This window comes from Panthera pardus, unplaced genomic scaffold (assembly GCF_024362965.1).
Source record: "Panthera pardus isolate Hobbes unplaced genomic scaffold, ASM2436296v1 HiC_scaffold_20, whole genome shotgun sequence".
Classification (NCBI taxonomy): Eukaryota; Metazoa; Chordata; class Mammalia; order Carnivora; family Felidae; genus Panthera; species Panthera pardus.
The window spans coordinates 11,535,522-11,550,648 of NW_026526766.1; the positions used below are offsets into that span (position 1 = coordinate 11,535,522).

The 15,127-nt window shown below is 45.8% G+C and overlaps 1 protein-coding gene and 1 long non-coding RNA gene across 3 annotated transcripts in view; one reads left to right on the top strand and one right to left on the bottom strand.

Annotated features, from left to right (window-relative positions):
* PIP5K1B (phosphatidylinositol-4-phosphate 5-kinase type 1 beta) overlaps positions 1-15,127 on the top strand; it is a 310,458-nt gene that overhangs the window by 263,205 nt on the left and 32,126 nt on the right. The gene's annotated exons all lie outside the window — the stretch shown is intronic.
* On the bottom strand, positions 10,264-14,033 carry LOC128778554 (uncharacterized). Its single transcript, XR_008424137.1, has 3 exons — positions 13,864-14,033; positions 12,960-13,054; positions 10,264-11,704 (listed from the first exon to the last, which is right to left on the bottom strand). It is a non-coding gene; the product is annotated as an uncharacterized LOC128778554 (long non-coding RNA).

Genomic DNA, 15,127 nt, shown 5'->3' on the forward strand with positions numbered 1-15,127 from the left:
TGTTGGAGCCTGATAGCCTCGCTTATAAAAACTGACCATTATCTCACCCAACACCTTAGCTTTATAGATGAGGAAATGAAGGTGCATAGAGGTGATGGTATTTTCTCAACATCGCTTAGAGAGGTAGCAGCAGACTCAGGATCGGAATTCAGGTTCTTCATCCCTGGATCCAAGTGACCTTTCCATCGATGTTTTCTTAGATCTTAGATTTTATAAGAGAGGATGTTGACTTTCTAAAATCGTTGACTGGGGAAATTTAAAACTGTTCAAAGGATCATTTGTTCTTCTTTAAATTGTTTTCCAGTGAAACTCCGTGCCATCTAGAATTATAGCTAGGGTTAATCATGGGTTGTCAGGACCAGGCACTGTGTCAAGTGTTTTAGATGCTTGTTCATTATGTGCTCGTAACAGGACTGGCCTAAGCTTTAATGATTACGGCGGGTGTTTGGTTTTCTCTGGCAATTAGTAGGAAATTGTCGTACGTACGCAATACTGTGCAGAGCGGATTGTCTGAGATCATCTTTCCCACACTTCGAGGAAAGGTTTTGGTAAGACAAACTAGGTCATTAATACCAAGACAGATGAACTTTTATTCATCCAAATGTTGTGGATCTTATTTCCTTAATATAATCTTCCATGCACACAGGTAGACGCTCCTTGTTAGTTTTCAGGTTTCGGAGCCAAAAACAATGGGTCCCAACTCTTCAGAGTCAAAATACCCGCGTAATTGTGTTTTTAATGGGAGTTGATTAAGAAATGACACACGGACCTATGAATTTGAGTGCCTCTCGTAATTATTCTGGAGTCCCACTGGGCTCTGCGGTTCACTGACGAGTAACATTTTGGCCGACCCAGTGGGGATTCCCGTGGAAACAGCAACTTCAGGAGATGTACAAAAAAATCGCTCCTGACGTTTTCCTTTGCCTCTGTCGAGCGGTGTGCGGGAGCCTGCTCCTTCTGACTCGCGAAAGGCATTTGTCAAATTTTGTGAGCCGTTGGTCAAGCACAGCCATCACTGGAAATTAAACTGTGTAAACTTAACAATTACAGGAGTTACATTTTTTAAGGGTAGTCGTCAACGCTCATCCATTCTTGGTGACTTTACTACGTGTCTTTTATTTGTATCTTTTATTTGCTCCTGAAGGCACTTAGATACGCGGTGTCTGTCTAGTGGAAATACCGTATGGTGGTGCGCTACTGTGCGTTTCTTCCCGTGACGTCACACTGGTAGATTGACGTCGAAGTATTTACTCCACAGCAGTTGTCAAGCGCTGTGAGTCAGGGCTGCGTTTACACTTTTGTCGATTGTCTCTTTTTTTTTTAACTTGAAAAGCGTATGGGAGCTGTAGCCATTGCCCGGCCAATGGCTCCAAATATTGAGGAAATACTCTTCCAGTATTTGGAATGCTTTCCCATTCAGGAAAGATGTAGCCCATATCCTCGACAGAGGAGTGAGATTCGGACACGTGCCTGTACTTCATTGTCGTCTTATTCGTGTAAAGGAAAACATGAACCAACATCCTGGTAGAACTACGGAGTCATCATTTGCAGTCGTAGGTTGGCTGTAGATGCAGACATTCTACAAAACTCCACAAAAGCGTTCTGTGACAACCGGTTATATGGAAAGTTAGGGTAAAAATGAGTACATCTTAGGGGCGCCTGGGTGGCTCAGTCGGTTAAGTGTCCGACTTCGGCTCAGGTCATGATCTCGTGGTCCGTGAGTTCGAGCCCCGCGTCGGGCTCTGTGCTGACGGCTCGGAGCCTGGAGCCTGTTTCAGATTCTGTGTCTCCCTCTCTCTGACCCTCCCCCGTTCATGCTCTGTCTCTCTCTGTCTCAAAAATAAATAAACGTTAAAAAAAATTTTTTTTTAAAGTGAGTGCATCTTATTATAATTTGTAAACTGGGTGCTACACCTTCTTTGTCAGTCAAATGTATACTACAGATACATCTCTTTCTCCCAGAACACTGGTTCTTACACATTTATCAGTAGGCCACTCCCTTGGTGCCAGGGAAGTCCGTAAACTGTCTGTTTCTTCGTTATCATCTTCAGTGATAAAACTAATAACAGCTAAAATGATTAAATACAAGCAACAGACTTGCTACTAATACCCTATTGAATCCTCACAGATGCTCTTATATTGCCGGGGATGAGGAGACAACGCGGAGGATAAATTTAGGCACCTCCAGCTTTAGTGGAAAAGAGGCCATTTAATAGTTAGCTTCCGAGGGCAAGGAGTATGGCAGACACTTGCATATAAATTATTCGTGTCTACCTGCAGTAAATGAGGAACGTTCTGCTCTACCACTATTGTATGGGTAAAGAACTGCTCTAGTCCCAGCCGAGTAACAGTGGTGAGCGGGGAAGGCCTGAGTTAATGACACAGAGCTTTCAAGTTCCTCCCCCTGAATCATCTCAGATGCAAGAGAACAAGTCCGACTAAGGAAATGGTGTGAAACTACACATACTGGGAGAGCATTTTTGTGAATCGCCATTGAGAAGTTTCCTGTAGATAGGATTTAGACACACATACGAAAGATGGGCATTATCCAAACTAAGCCGAGTTTAAAGCAGATGCCAAAAACGCGTCACTTAGACTTCTTGGAAGGAGGTGGGATGAGTGGGGAAGAGTGTCATTTCAGTGCAGCTTATAAACGTGAATATTTGTATTTACAGAACGCTAGTCGCCGCATTAATGTGTCATGAAAAGGCAGATGTGTGAACCGTGTGAGATAATGGGCGGCTTATGTTGTGGTGTTTTACAAAGTGCCTAATCACTTCTTAGCTGACCTGTGCGTGCTTTTTCTGGAAGGCAGAGTTTATTGTGGGTGACACGTGGCGAATGGCTGTGTGTCTGACCCTGGTATCCCGGCCTCCTAAACACCAGCCAGGTCCAGCCTCCAGAGCCACACTGCCAGCCCTTCTAGGCACTCTCGACCCGGCTGCAGGGCAGAGCCCACGCTGAACCTCGAAGGCATAGACGGGGCCTTCGGCAGTGACCACCGTCTGCCTCCTCGTTTGTTGCCACATCCCAAACTAGATCATTCTGGTCCCCCGCCATTCACAGAAGCACACGACACCATTTCTGGGCTGCACGTCGAGTCTTACCATGCTTCTAAGCCAGTATTTCCTTTTTTTTTTCCCTCCTTTTGTTTTTAGATTTCAGTATATATCACAACTTAATAACATTAATTTTGAATGCCTGTGACACATCTCTGCAAAGTACTTTTGTGAAAAGGTTACATAGGAAATAGTACGTGTGCAACTCGTCAAAGTTTTATCATGCCAAATACATTGGCAACTTATTCTCCTACTTCCTGTTCTTTGCATGTGCGATTACAAACTGTTCTCCCCTAGAATTCGTTTGCTTTTATAACATACAATTAATAAAAAGGTATATGTCAGGGCACCTGGGTGGCTCAGTCAGTTGAGCGTCTGACTCTTGATTTAGGCTCAGGACATGATCTCACGCTTCATGAGATCGAGCCCCAAGTGAGGGTTTGCGCTGACAGCATGGAGCCTGCTTGGGATTCTCTCTCTCCTTCTCTCTTTGTCCCTCCCCTGCTCACATGCACGCTCTGTCTCTCTTTCTCTCTAAATAAAGAAGTAAGCATTTTTCAGTGTGTATCTTTAAGACCTCTAATATGATTTGATCCATACACACAGTGAAATGACCACTGTGGTCCAGCCAGCTAACATACCCATCTCACGTTGTTATTTTGTTTGTTGGTTGCTTTGAGACCGAGAGCTTGGTTCTCCTTGCCCACGTGTTAGCTTGTCTGTTTCCTTCCCCCCCGATAGGGACTCTTGAAGGTAGGGACTGTGTTGTTCGTCTCTTTGTTTTTTATTGGTTGGTTTGGATTGGCTGCGGGGGAGGGGGTTGTTTTCTATGAGGTCTCCTCTCTTAGTACCTTTCAGATATACAATGCAGTGTTGTTGACTAGAGTCACCGTACGTGATATCTTCCCTCAGGACTTCTTTCTCCTAGAGCTGGAAGATTGTGCCACCGTGTGCGTGTGTCGTGTGCGTGTCTGTGTGTCTGTCACGGGAGCACCTGAAATCCACTCTCAGCAAATGGCCAGTATATAATACAGTTGTATAAGCTGTGGTCAGCTTGTTACATCTACACCTCTAGACTTCCTCATCCCACAGAACTGCGACTTTGCCGTCTTTGGCCAGCACGTCCCATCCCCTTGCTCTTGGCAGCCCCCGATGTACTCTGTGTTTCTACACAGCTGACTTTTTGAGACTCCACATAGAAGTGAGATCATGCCGTTGTTTAGTTTCATTGTCTGTAAGGCAGTATTTCTTGAGGTGTAATCACCTGCTTCAGAAACAGGTTGTTTAAAACATCACTCCCTGGGCCTGTGGGTGACCCTAATGTGTATTAAAGTTTGAGGACCGCTATTTAAGTGGGTAAATTGACTTTGCTTTTAAATCACTTAGGTTTGGGGTGCCCGGGTGGCTCGGTTGGTTGAGTGTCCAACTTCAGCTCAGGTCGTGAGATCACAGTTCATGAGTTCAAGCCCCGCATCGGGCTCTGTGCTGACAGCTCAGAGCCTGGAGCCTGCTTCGGATTCTGTCTCCCTCGGTCCCTCCCTACTCGTGCTCTCTCTCTCTCTTTCAAAAATAAGCAAAAATTTTAAAAAATACAGCACTTAGGGGTGCCTGGGTGGCTCAGTCAGTTGGGCGTCCGACTTCAGCTCAGGTCATGATCTCACAGTCCGTGAGTTCAAACCCCGCATTGGGCTCTCTGCTGACAGCTCAGATCCTGGAGCCTGCTTCACATTCTGTGTCTCCCTCTCTCTCTCTCTGCCCCTCCCCTGCTCATGCTCTATCTCTCTCTGTCTCAAGAATAAATAAAAACATTTAAAAAATTTTTGTTTTAAAAATAAAGCACTTAGTTTTGTTCCTTATATTATAGGAAGGGTCTTGGGACGAGGAGTCACTGCCTGAGATTAAAGCCCAGTCATGATTTGAAAATGAAAATAAGGGGCGCCTGGGTGGCTGAGTCGGTTGAACGTCTGACTTCGGCTCGGGTCATGATCTCGCAGTTCGTGAGTTCGAGCCCCACGTCGGGCTCTGTGCTGACAGCTCAGAGCCTGGAGCCTGCTTCGGATTCTGTGTCCCCCTCTCTCTCTGCCCCACCCCTGCTTGGGCTCTGTCTCTCTCTGTCTTTCAGAAACAAATAAACATTAAAAAAAAAAAAGAAAGGAAAGGAAAATAAGTCCAAGTTGTTCCTTTTAGAGATGCCAATGCTGAACACCTCCCAAATCTTCCCAGCCAGGTACCGCCCTTTCTCTGCCCACTGGAGCACTTTCGATTCCTCTGCCCCTAAACTGCTTATGTTTCTAATGACTCAGGACGGGGTGTTGCCCTATCCAGCAGACACAGGTAGTTTATGCGACATTTCCCAGTCATTCAAATCAGAGCTTATAATTAGTCTGGCACTGGCCTAGCCACACACGAGAAAACTTGTCATTCCGAACATCTCTGAAGCCAGCAGCCACACTGAAAATCAATTCTGCTTGTGGTTTTCCGATAGCCCTGAACGGTTCTGGTTACAATACACGTCTTTGAAAGCAAAGCTGCCTTATCATCTGTTCTCATATTATTTTTTCCAGCAGCTTCTGCGGACTTTTAAGTAATAGTAATTTGGATGCTGACCAAATGAGGCCACGTTTCTGCTGAGGGTAGTCATTTCAGCCCTCTGCATTTTTAGCCCATTGGTATACAGAAGGCCTGAGTAAACTCTAAAAGCTAAGGCGCAAATATTACCTAAAGATTTCTGGTAAATAATAAAGGCTCAACAAATGCTTGGTGGATTTTACTGAGGGTAGGGCCTTTCTTTTTAAAGCTAGAAAACGTAATGTCCAGTAGAGAAGAGGAATAGTACTTTTCTCAGATCCCCCAAAATACTAACTTCCTGAAGGTTAAGGTTACTGGTGTTAAGGGGGAAGGGAAGGGAGAGTGAGTTTTAGTGAGCCAGCCTATTTGCCAAGGCAAGGTTTTCCTGGAAACGTTTATACCCCTGTATGGGGTCTCTAGGAATGCTACAACCAATTGCCACACGCTTGGGTGGCTTCCACGGCAATGTATTGTCTCAAGGTTCTGGAGACCGGACGCCCGACACGTTGGTAGTGTTGTTTCCTTCCAGAGCCTCTGCGGGAGAATCTGCTCCATCTTGTCCCCTGGTGGTCTGCAGGCTTTGGCATTCCTTGGCTTACAGAAGCATCACCCCGGTCTGTTCTTCGGGCTCACAGGGTGGTCTCCCCGTGTGCCTGCGCAGACATCAGTTAGACTGCATTAGACCCCGCCCTACTCTAGTGTGAACTCGTCTTCGTTATATCCGCCATGACCCTGTTTTCAAATAAAGTCACATTTTGAGGTCCAGGAGGCCAGGACTTCAACATAGGAATTTTAAGGGACACAATTCAACCCGTAACACCATCTCTCTGAATGAAGCTTTGCTTTTCTGGACTATTTTTTCCAATCCTTGTAGCAAGTAAGTGTAAAGAGCAGAATATCTGGCTGCCTGACATCATCTGTAGTAGGAGTTAGTTACATCACTGAGGTGCAGTATATTGCGCTGATGTTGGGAATGAATGTCTTCCTGTTCAGTTTCTCTGAAACTGACAGCAAAAGGCACCTCCAGCACCTTAGACAGCAAAAGGCACCTCCATTTCAGCATCCTGATTTCAGACTTTCTGATATGCTACTCTGATCTCAAGCTTTGGTTTCTGGGGAAGTTGAGAGATGGCCAACTAGGCTTAGAATCCAAGCTTTCCAAAGCTGGAAGGACCTCATCAAATTCAAAGCCCTGATGTTTACAGAGGAGGAAACGGGAGCCCCGGTATATTAAGTGGGTCTCCTCACTCCTTAGCTCCTGTGTGTCCTCACAGCACACACAACTTGTGAGTACCAAGAACTCAGCTACCCTGCCTCTTGTTCTGGGTCATTCTTCCACGTCCCATATTGCTTCCCCCAGCCATGGCGGCCATGGGCCCCCTGGGATACAAAAGGTCTCAAATTCCTGGTGCCTTTGTGGTGCTTTGCTGAAGCTAGAGCACAATCACCTCTTTTCAGTGCCTGCCACTTACCTGGGGGTGTTTTCGTGGACTGCTCATATTAGAATTTGTTTTATCCCCCTAAGCTTTACCTCTGGGACCTACTTAAATAGATTATCTCTCAACTCCATGCATAAGCACTCTGGGAAGGAAATTAATTCTGATACTAACGTCTGCCAGATTGAACAGAAAACATGTTTTTCCAAGAGAACAGAAATGATTCATTGTAAAGCCCAGGAGAAATTTCTTTGATTGTCAAGGTTTTTAATTTTTGGTTTTTGGTTTTTTTATATTTTATAATGATAATATATGTACTTACTTGCTTTTTTTTTTTTTTTTTTTAGCAATCATTATATATTTTTCCTATTTTTTTCAAAGACTTAAGTCATTGACCCAGCCATGTATAAACTATTTACTGACTTATGTTTTGCTTTTAGCACAGTCCCTGGAACAAAGTAGGCACTCAGTCTACTTTTGGAGGAACGACTTAGTTTCAGAGTAGAAAAGCAGATACAGTTTTCATGCTGACGGTTCATTATTGGAATATAATTTGTATATGGTAAAATGCACAAGCCTCAAGTGTGTCGTTCCACAAATTTTGACAGATGTATACACACAGGTGACCATCACCAGATCAAGATAAAGAACATTCCCTTCACACTAGAAAGTTCCCTCCTGCCCCTTCCCAGTCAGGACGCCCACGGTCATGGAGACATTCTCCTTTGATTTCACGCAGAAGCTGAATATCTTAGAAGCACAGCAAACGCCTATTTCTCTGCAGTAGTTGGCTATTTGGAGGCAATATGTGTAGGGCGTGGCTCCAGTCATCAGGCCTGGGTGGAATCCAGGGGCCACCATTTATTAATGGTGGTTTAATAACTCCATCATTATTAATGGAATAATAATGTGGTTCGAGGACTTCGTCTGAATACTCACGTTACAAATAGGAGGAGACCCAACCTAACAGGGTTATCTTGACCAATTAAATGAAATAATGCATTAAATGAAATAATCACAGCATCGACATCGATGTCAGTGACCAAGGCCAGCTTAAAGGCGTATGGGAAGAAAAATAAATTTCCTAGAAATACATGGTGGGAGAGGTCCCTGAACTTGAAGGAGGGTTCCTTTCTGGAAGAGGTTTCTTCCTCTAACCCCTCCCCACCCCATGCTCCTCATTCTTGCGTGTGTTTCTCAGCTGCTGGGGGCGGGGTGGTTGGGGAGGGGCGCTCAGCTGCCCCCAGCTCTTAGAACCGGGAGCAGCGGCACAGATTCCTGTTCCCCGAACTCCGGGACCTGGCGGCCCCTCCTTCACTTGTCTCTTCACCTGCCGGGTCAAAGTGCCGCCCTGGGTGCTGCGTCTGCCGCAGGCTTGGCACCTCGGGCGCTCACCTCTGTGAGGAGACAGGCAGGTTCACCCAGAGCAGGAGCCCCACAGGGCAGCCCTCAGTGGATTCCCCAGACAGTGACCGCTCCGACCGCCGCCCCCCCCCCCCCCCCCCCCCCCGTACACGCGGCCTCCGCGTCTAAAAGTAGCAGAAGTGGGAGAGCACCGCGCGGCCCGTGGCTGGCCCGCAGAAAAGGCAGAGAGGGAGCAGCAGATCTCTCTGGAAGCCCCCTGCGTGGTTTGGGATCTGGGTGGCTGAAGCATTCGAGATGCCCTGACCGTGGCCGAGGGCTCCCCACGTGTCAGGGGGCCACCCCGGGGAGTCTCGCAGACCCACCTGCACGCTCAGCCCAGGAGCTCACCCTGGAGGAGGCGCGCCGCCCTGGCACCTGCAGGCTGACTCTACCCGGGCTGCAAGCGGGGCCCATGGTTCAGCGTTCCCCACCCCATGGCTGCCTCAGCCCCCCACCCCCCAACCATAGCGCCGAGAGGGGAGCTTTTCTGAGAGGGGCGGGGCGTTGGATCGCATCAGAAGTGCGTGCCCCTACGCGGCATCCCTCCCTAGGCCCGAACAAGTATTTGCAGCCTGTAAGTGAGACTTGGCTGCCCTTGTGGGTTTTCTCTACAGGGAGATCTTTCCTGTCCGCTTTTCTCATCAGTTAACGTTCTGGCGGCTAAACTCAAAAGAGCAGAAACGGATTCTTTGCAAAATGTTAGAATAAATCTGTGCAGGCAGGTCGCGTCCAAGCCCCACCCCCACCACGGACCAGGTGCAGTTTTGAGAGGTGAAACTCAAGGTGCTGCTGCTTTGCATTTGGACGGAAGAGCATGACCCTCTGACCTGGTCCCCTGGATGACCCCATGAGGGGGGCGGGGCCTGTCACTCCCGATATACACGAGGAAGCCCGGGCTCAGTGTCAGGACCTGCCCAGACCAATAACTAACGATCCCAGGAGCAGGGCTAGTAGTCCATTCTCTCTCTCTGGGTTTAATCCCCATGGCAGGGAGTCCATTTCTAAAGGGCAAAAACACCCCCCAAGGTGAAGCAGCCTAAAACATGGTGAATCTAAGCAAAACTAAAAAGATGACTCCATTTTTTCTAATGTAATTTATTGTCAAATTCATTTCCAGTGCTCATCCCAACAAGTGGCCTCCTCCCTGCCCATCAACGCCTTTCCCCTCTCCTCAACACCCCCCCCCCCCCCCGCCCCCGCTCATCTACCCTTGGTTTGTTCTCAGTCCTTGAAAGTCTCTTATGGTTTGCCTCCCTCCCTCTCTGTAACTTTTTTCCCCCTCCCCCTCCCCCATGGTCTTCTGTTACATTTCTCAAGATCCACATATGAGTGAAAACATATGGTATCTTTCTCTGACTTATTTCACTTAGTATAATACTCTCCAGTTCCATCCACATTATTGCAAATACTAGGATTTCATTCTTTCTCATTGCTAAGTAGTATTCCATTGTATATATAAACATTTTCTTTGTCCATTCATCAGTTGATGGATATTTAGGCTCTTTCCATAATTTGGCTATTGTTGAAAGTGCTGCTGTAAACATTGGGATACAAGTGCCCCTATGCATCAGCCCTTCTGTATCCCTTGGGTAAATTCCTAGCAGCGCTATTGCTGGGTAGCAGGGTAGATCTATTTTTAATTTTTTGAGGAACCTCCACACTGTTTTCCAGAGCAGCTGCACCAGTTTGCATTCCTACCAACAGTGCAAGAGGGTTCCCATTTCTCCACATCCTCTCCAGCATCTACAGCCTCCTGATGTGTTCTTTTTTGCCACACTGAGTGGCGTGAGGTGATATCTCAGTGTGGTTTTCATTTCTATTTCCCTGATGAGGAGTGACGGTGAGCATCTTTTCATGTGTCTGTTGGCCATCTGGATGTCTTCTTTGGAAAATTGTCTATTCATGTCTTCTGCCCATTTCTTCACTGGATTACTTGTTTTTCAGGTGTGGAGTTTGGTGAGGTCTTTATAGATTTTGGATACTAGCCCCTTGTCCGATAAGTCATTTGCAAATATCTTTTCCCATTCCATCAGTTGCCTTTTAGTTTTGTTGATTGTTTCCTTTGCGGTGCAGAAACTTTTTATCTTGATGAGATCCCAATAGTTCATTTTTGCTTTTAATTCCCTTGCCTTTGGAGACGTGTCAAGTAAGAAATTGCTGCAGCTGAGGTCAGAGAGGTTTTTTTCCTGCTTTCTCCTCTAGGGTTTTGATGCTTTCCTGTCTTACTTTCAGGTCCTTCATCTATTTTGAGTTTATTTTTGTGTATGGTGTAAGAAAGTGGTCTATTTTCATTCTGCATGTTGCTGTCCAGTTCTCCCAGCACCATTTGTTACAGAGACTTTTTTCCATTGGATACTCTTTCCTGCTTTGTCAAAGATAACTCCATTTAACCTTGTGGTTGCAAATATTTTTCTTTACACAGCCCAGCAAGCGTGGTTTTGAATCCAGAGTGGGGAAACAGAACAGTGACTCCCTGTTGGCCAGGCATGAACAATATTTCCATAGCCCTGATAATATAAATCTGCATGTCAGTTTTCTAATTTTAGAATCAATCCATGGACAAAGCAGGAAAACTGTGGTTATAGCTACAAGATAGAATATAAACGTTAACAGATATGACAAAGTAGAGAGGAAAAACTTTTTAAGTGTGTCTGATACAAAGCGAGAGAGGAGGGCAGGAACAAAGATGAAATAATATGAGAAGTTAAAGATACATGGCATATGCTTAATGGAATTTTAAAAGGTTATTAAGTGTATCATTCATAGTTACATACTAAATATAAATAGCAGCTATTGGGAGGAAGTGCCGTGTAGGAAAGGTGTATGTCCTTCCTATTGAGGGTTGAGAACCACCAGAAATGCTAAAAAGAGAAATCACTGGGGACGGTTATTTCTGCCATGTTAAGTGGAAAAAGTGGCTAAATATGGGGGGGGAAAAAAAAAAGACAATACCATTGTCCAGCTACTTTTATTTCCTGCCCCTCTCTTCAGTGCTGAGATGTTTCCAAAAGAAAATGGCTTAAATAAAACCACGAGAGAAAGAACACTAAAATCTCCACCTAAGTGGCACCTAAGTGGCTCAGTCAGTTAAGCTTCCGACTTTTGATTTTGGCCCAGGTCATGATCTCGCAGTTGACAAGCCCCGCGTGGGGCTCTGTGCTGACAGCTCGGAGCCTGGAGTCTGCTTCCGATTCTGTCTCCTTCTCTCTGTGCCCTTCCCCCGCTCATGCTCTGTCTCTGTGAAAAATAAATAAACATTAAAAATAAATAAAAAGTAAACGTTTTTAAAAAGTGAAATCACTCAAGGAGCTGCCCCCCACCAAGGAAGGGGGTAGATTGGGGGTCAGGACAGGAAAGTATTTTCATCTTATGTCATTTATATCATGTGATATATTTTTGTTACTTTGATAAAAGAAGATGAGAAGATAAAGGCACTGAGAGGTTAACTTTATTTTATTTTTTTAGTTTATTTGGAGAGAGCATGAGCAGGGGAGGGGCAGAGAGAGAGGGAGACAGAGAATTCCAAGCAGGCTCCTGGCTATCAGCGTGGAGCCCAGTGCAGGGCTTGACCCCGCGAACCATGATATCATGACATGAGCTGAAATCAGACACTTAACTGAGCCAGCCAGGCGCTCCTGAGACGTCAACGTTTAAAGAAAAAAACTGTGGATCATACCATGTGCCCCCTGAGCAAATGCCCCCTTGAGAATTAGCCATAAAACACTCATTAGGTCTGCAAACAGAAATCAGAGTGTTCCAGGCTATAAAATCATCGATGACTGTTTTCAGCAGGGCAGGCTGGCTGGTGCTCTCCAATGAAGCCAAAGTAACGTTGCTCGTAACATTGTGTGACATCAGAGAACCATTAATGTCTGTCTCTCCGCCGCCCCCCCCCCCCCCCCGTCCCTGCAGGGGGTGAAATGCCCCCTCCCGAACAGCTTCCCTATGACAAGTTTGCACCGTGTGCAGAGAGCTGAGCCCTGAGCAGCTGCAGAGTATTGGCAGTTCCTTTGGTTTTACAAGGGAAGAACAGAACTGGGGAGATTAACAGTTTCCTGGATGCCTTGTTGCAAATTAGTCTCAATTAGCCCTCAGTCTGAACTGAGGGAATTGTGGCAAAAGTTGATGGTGCAGAACCCAGGCAGGCAGCCAGACTCTTCAACCCAGCCAAGTAACATCGCTTCTAGAAATGGATCTTCCGGAGCTGGAGGCTAAGGAATGGCAGGTCCTCTCCCACAACCACTGGGCTTTCAAAGGGCATTGCTCCCAAGAGAGATGCTCTCACTTACAGTGACCCCTAGAAAGGACTTTGGAAATCTGTCAAATTAGAAATTGATTCCAATTTCTAATGCCCAGGAAATATACAGTGCAGTAAGAAAACAGGGCTAAGGAGCAAGAATGTCCCCTAATGTCAGAATGATAGAGAAACAAACATGAAATTGACCAGTGGCTCAGGCATTTAAGGGAAAATTCTCTTTAGAACTAATCTTACCTTTACTCCTCAAGGCATCTCCAAGGACGGAGGAAATGGCTGCAGGCAGTGGATCCAGGTGGCTCTGTTGGATGGTTTATTCTTGTATTATCTCCCTATTAAAAAAAAAAAATTTTAATGTTTATTTATTTTTGGGAGAGAGAAACAGAGTGTGAGCAGGGGAGGGGCAGAAAGAAAGGGAGACCCAGAATCCCAAGCAGGCTCCAGGCTCCGAGCTGTCAGCACAGAGCCCAACATGGGACTCGAACCCACAAACTGTGAGATCATGACCTGAGCCAAAGCCAGACGCTTACCCTACTGAGCCACCCAGGCTCCCCTCCCTATTTTAATAATTACATTTCATTAATTTTTTGAAGTAGCAATGGACGTTCGCATGCACATTCAAGGATACAGTGGAAAGGTTCTGTGGCACAAATAACTTTGTATTCTATGTGAAGTGCTTCTTGATTAGCAAAGATACAGCTTTATCTTCAATGGTGTCTCTGACCTTTATTAATCTCTTGGCTAAAAACATAACAGAATGTTAAAATGAATTGTTTTTATTATCAGCTTCAACTGAAGCCCAGAACAAACGTGCAGGACTTGAAAAGCAAGTGGCCAAAAACCAGTTGTGCAACTGGTAGCTGACTACCCCTCTCCCACCTTTAAAAAGGGTTAGACAAGGGGCGACTGGGTGGCTCAGTCGGTTAAGCGTCGGACTCTCGACTTCAGCTCAGGTCTTGATCTCATGGTCTGTGACATCAAGCCCTACGTCTGACTCTGTGCTGACAGCACAGAGACTGCTTGGGATTCTTTCTCTCCCATTCTCTCTGCCCCTCCCCATTTGCACGCTCGCTCGCTCTCTCTCTCTCTGTCTCAGAAATAAACATTAAAAGTGTTTTTGAAAAAAATAAAAGAGGGGCACCTGGGTAGCTCAGTCGGTTAGGCATCCGACTTCGGCTCAGGTCATGATCTCGCCGTCTGTGAGGTCAAGCCCCGCGTCGGGCTCTGTGATGACAGCTCAGAGCCTGGAGCCTGTTTCAGATTCTGTGTCTCCCTCTCTCTCTCTGACCCTCCCCCGTTCATGCTCTGTCTCTGTCTCAAAAATAGATGTTTTAAAAAAATTTAAAAAAGAAAAAAATAAAAGAGGTTAGAGAAGCCAAGAAATGAGTGGGGCAGTTAGCCTGTGATCATTAGAGAGAGCTGTCAGGGAGTGGGGTACCTGTCCCGGCCCAGGAGTAGGTACTTCAGTGGGATACTACAGAGGGCAGGATAGTGTCCCATGGAGTAGAGGGGACATACACGTGTCCCCTAGTGTCCAACTCATGCCTGAGAGCCTTAAAACTCCACTGGAAGAGCAGGGAGAGTTTGCTGTGTACAGATGGTCTACGCCCCTCCCTCCCTTGTATCTCTTTTCTGTGCTTGAAGTATTTGCCTTCCTCACTACTATGTAAATTCCATGAGGCAGAGACGTTGATTTTCATCTCTGCTCCCTCCTGGCCCCTAGACCACAGCGTGCATAAAAGGGTGTTTGTGTGGTACATGCAGGAGGCTAATCCCTCCAACAACCTTGCATGTTTGATACTGTTCTCATTTTATATGTGGGAAACTGGAGCTTCTAGTTCCAGAGTTCCAGAGAGGTTAAAAAAGTTACCCAGTATCACCCACAACCACGCACATGAGCCAGAATTCAAAACTGTCTCGTTCCAAAGTTCCCAGTCTGCCTGTGCTGCGTTATCAGCTCAGGTATCTGTTTTCCTAAAATGCATTCTCCCCTTTTCTCAGGCGGTAGTTAGTACCTGACGTAATAGTTTTAGGGAGGTAACATGTCAGTTCTGTGCTCGGATCTCACTCAGTATGTACTGAATAAGGAGGATAGCAAATATAAAGATTAGTGGATTGGTCATGTAGCTCAGTGCCAAGATGTATTAATGTCAGATTATTTTGAGTGCATTTAATGGGACTTAAGTGTATCAATGCCTGATGATTGACATAGGGCTGTATGTATTTTGCAGAGTTCTTATGTCATTTTTTAAATTGAAATGTTGGAAGCTTAAATAACTTGTTAATTATGTGCATTTACCATAAAATTTCCCATCTTCATCATTTAATTTTTTTAATGTTTATTTATTTTTGAGACACACACACACACACACACACACACACACACACACACACACACAGTGCAA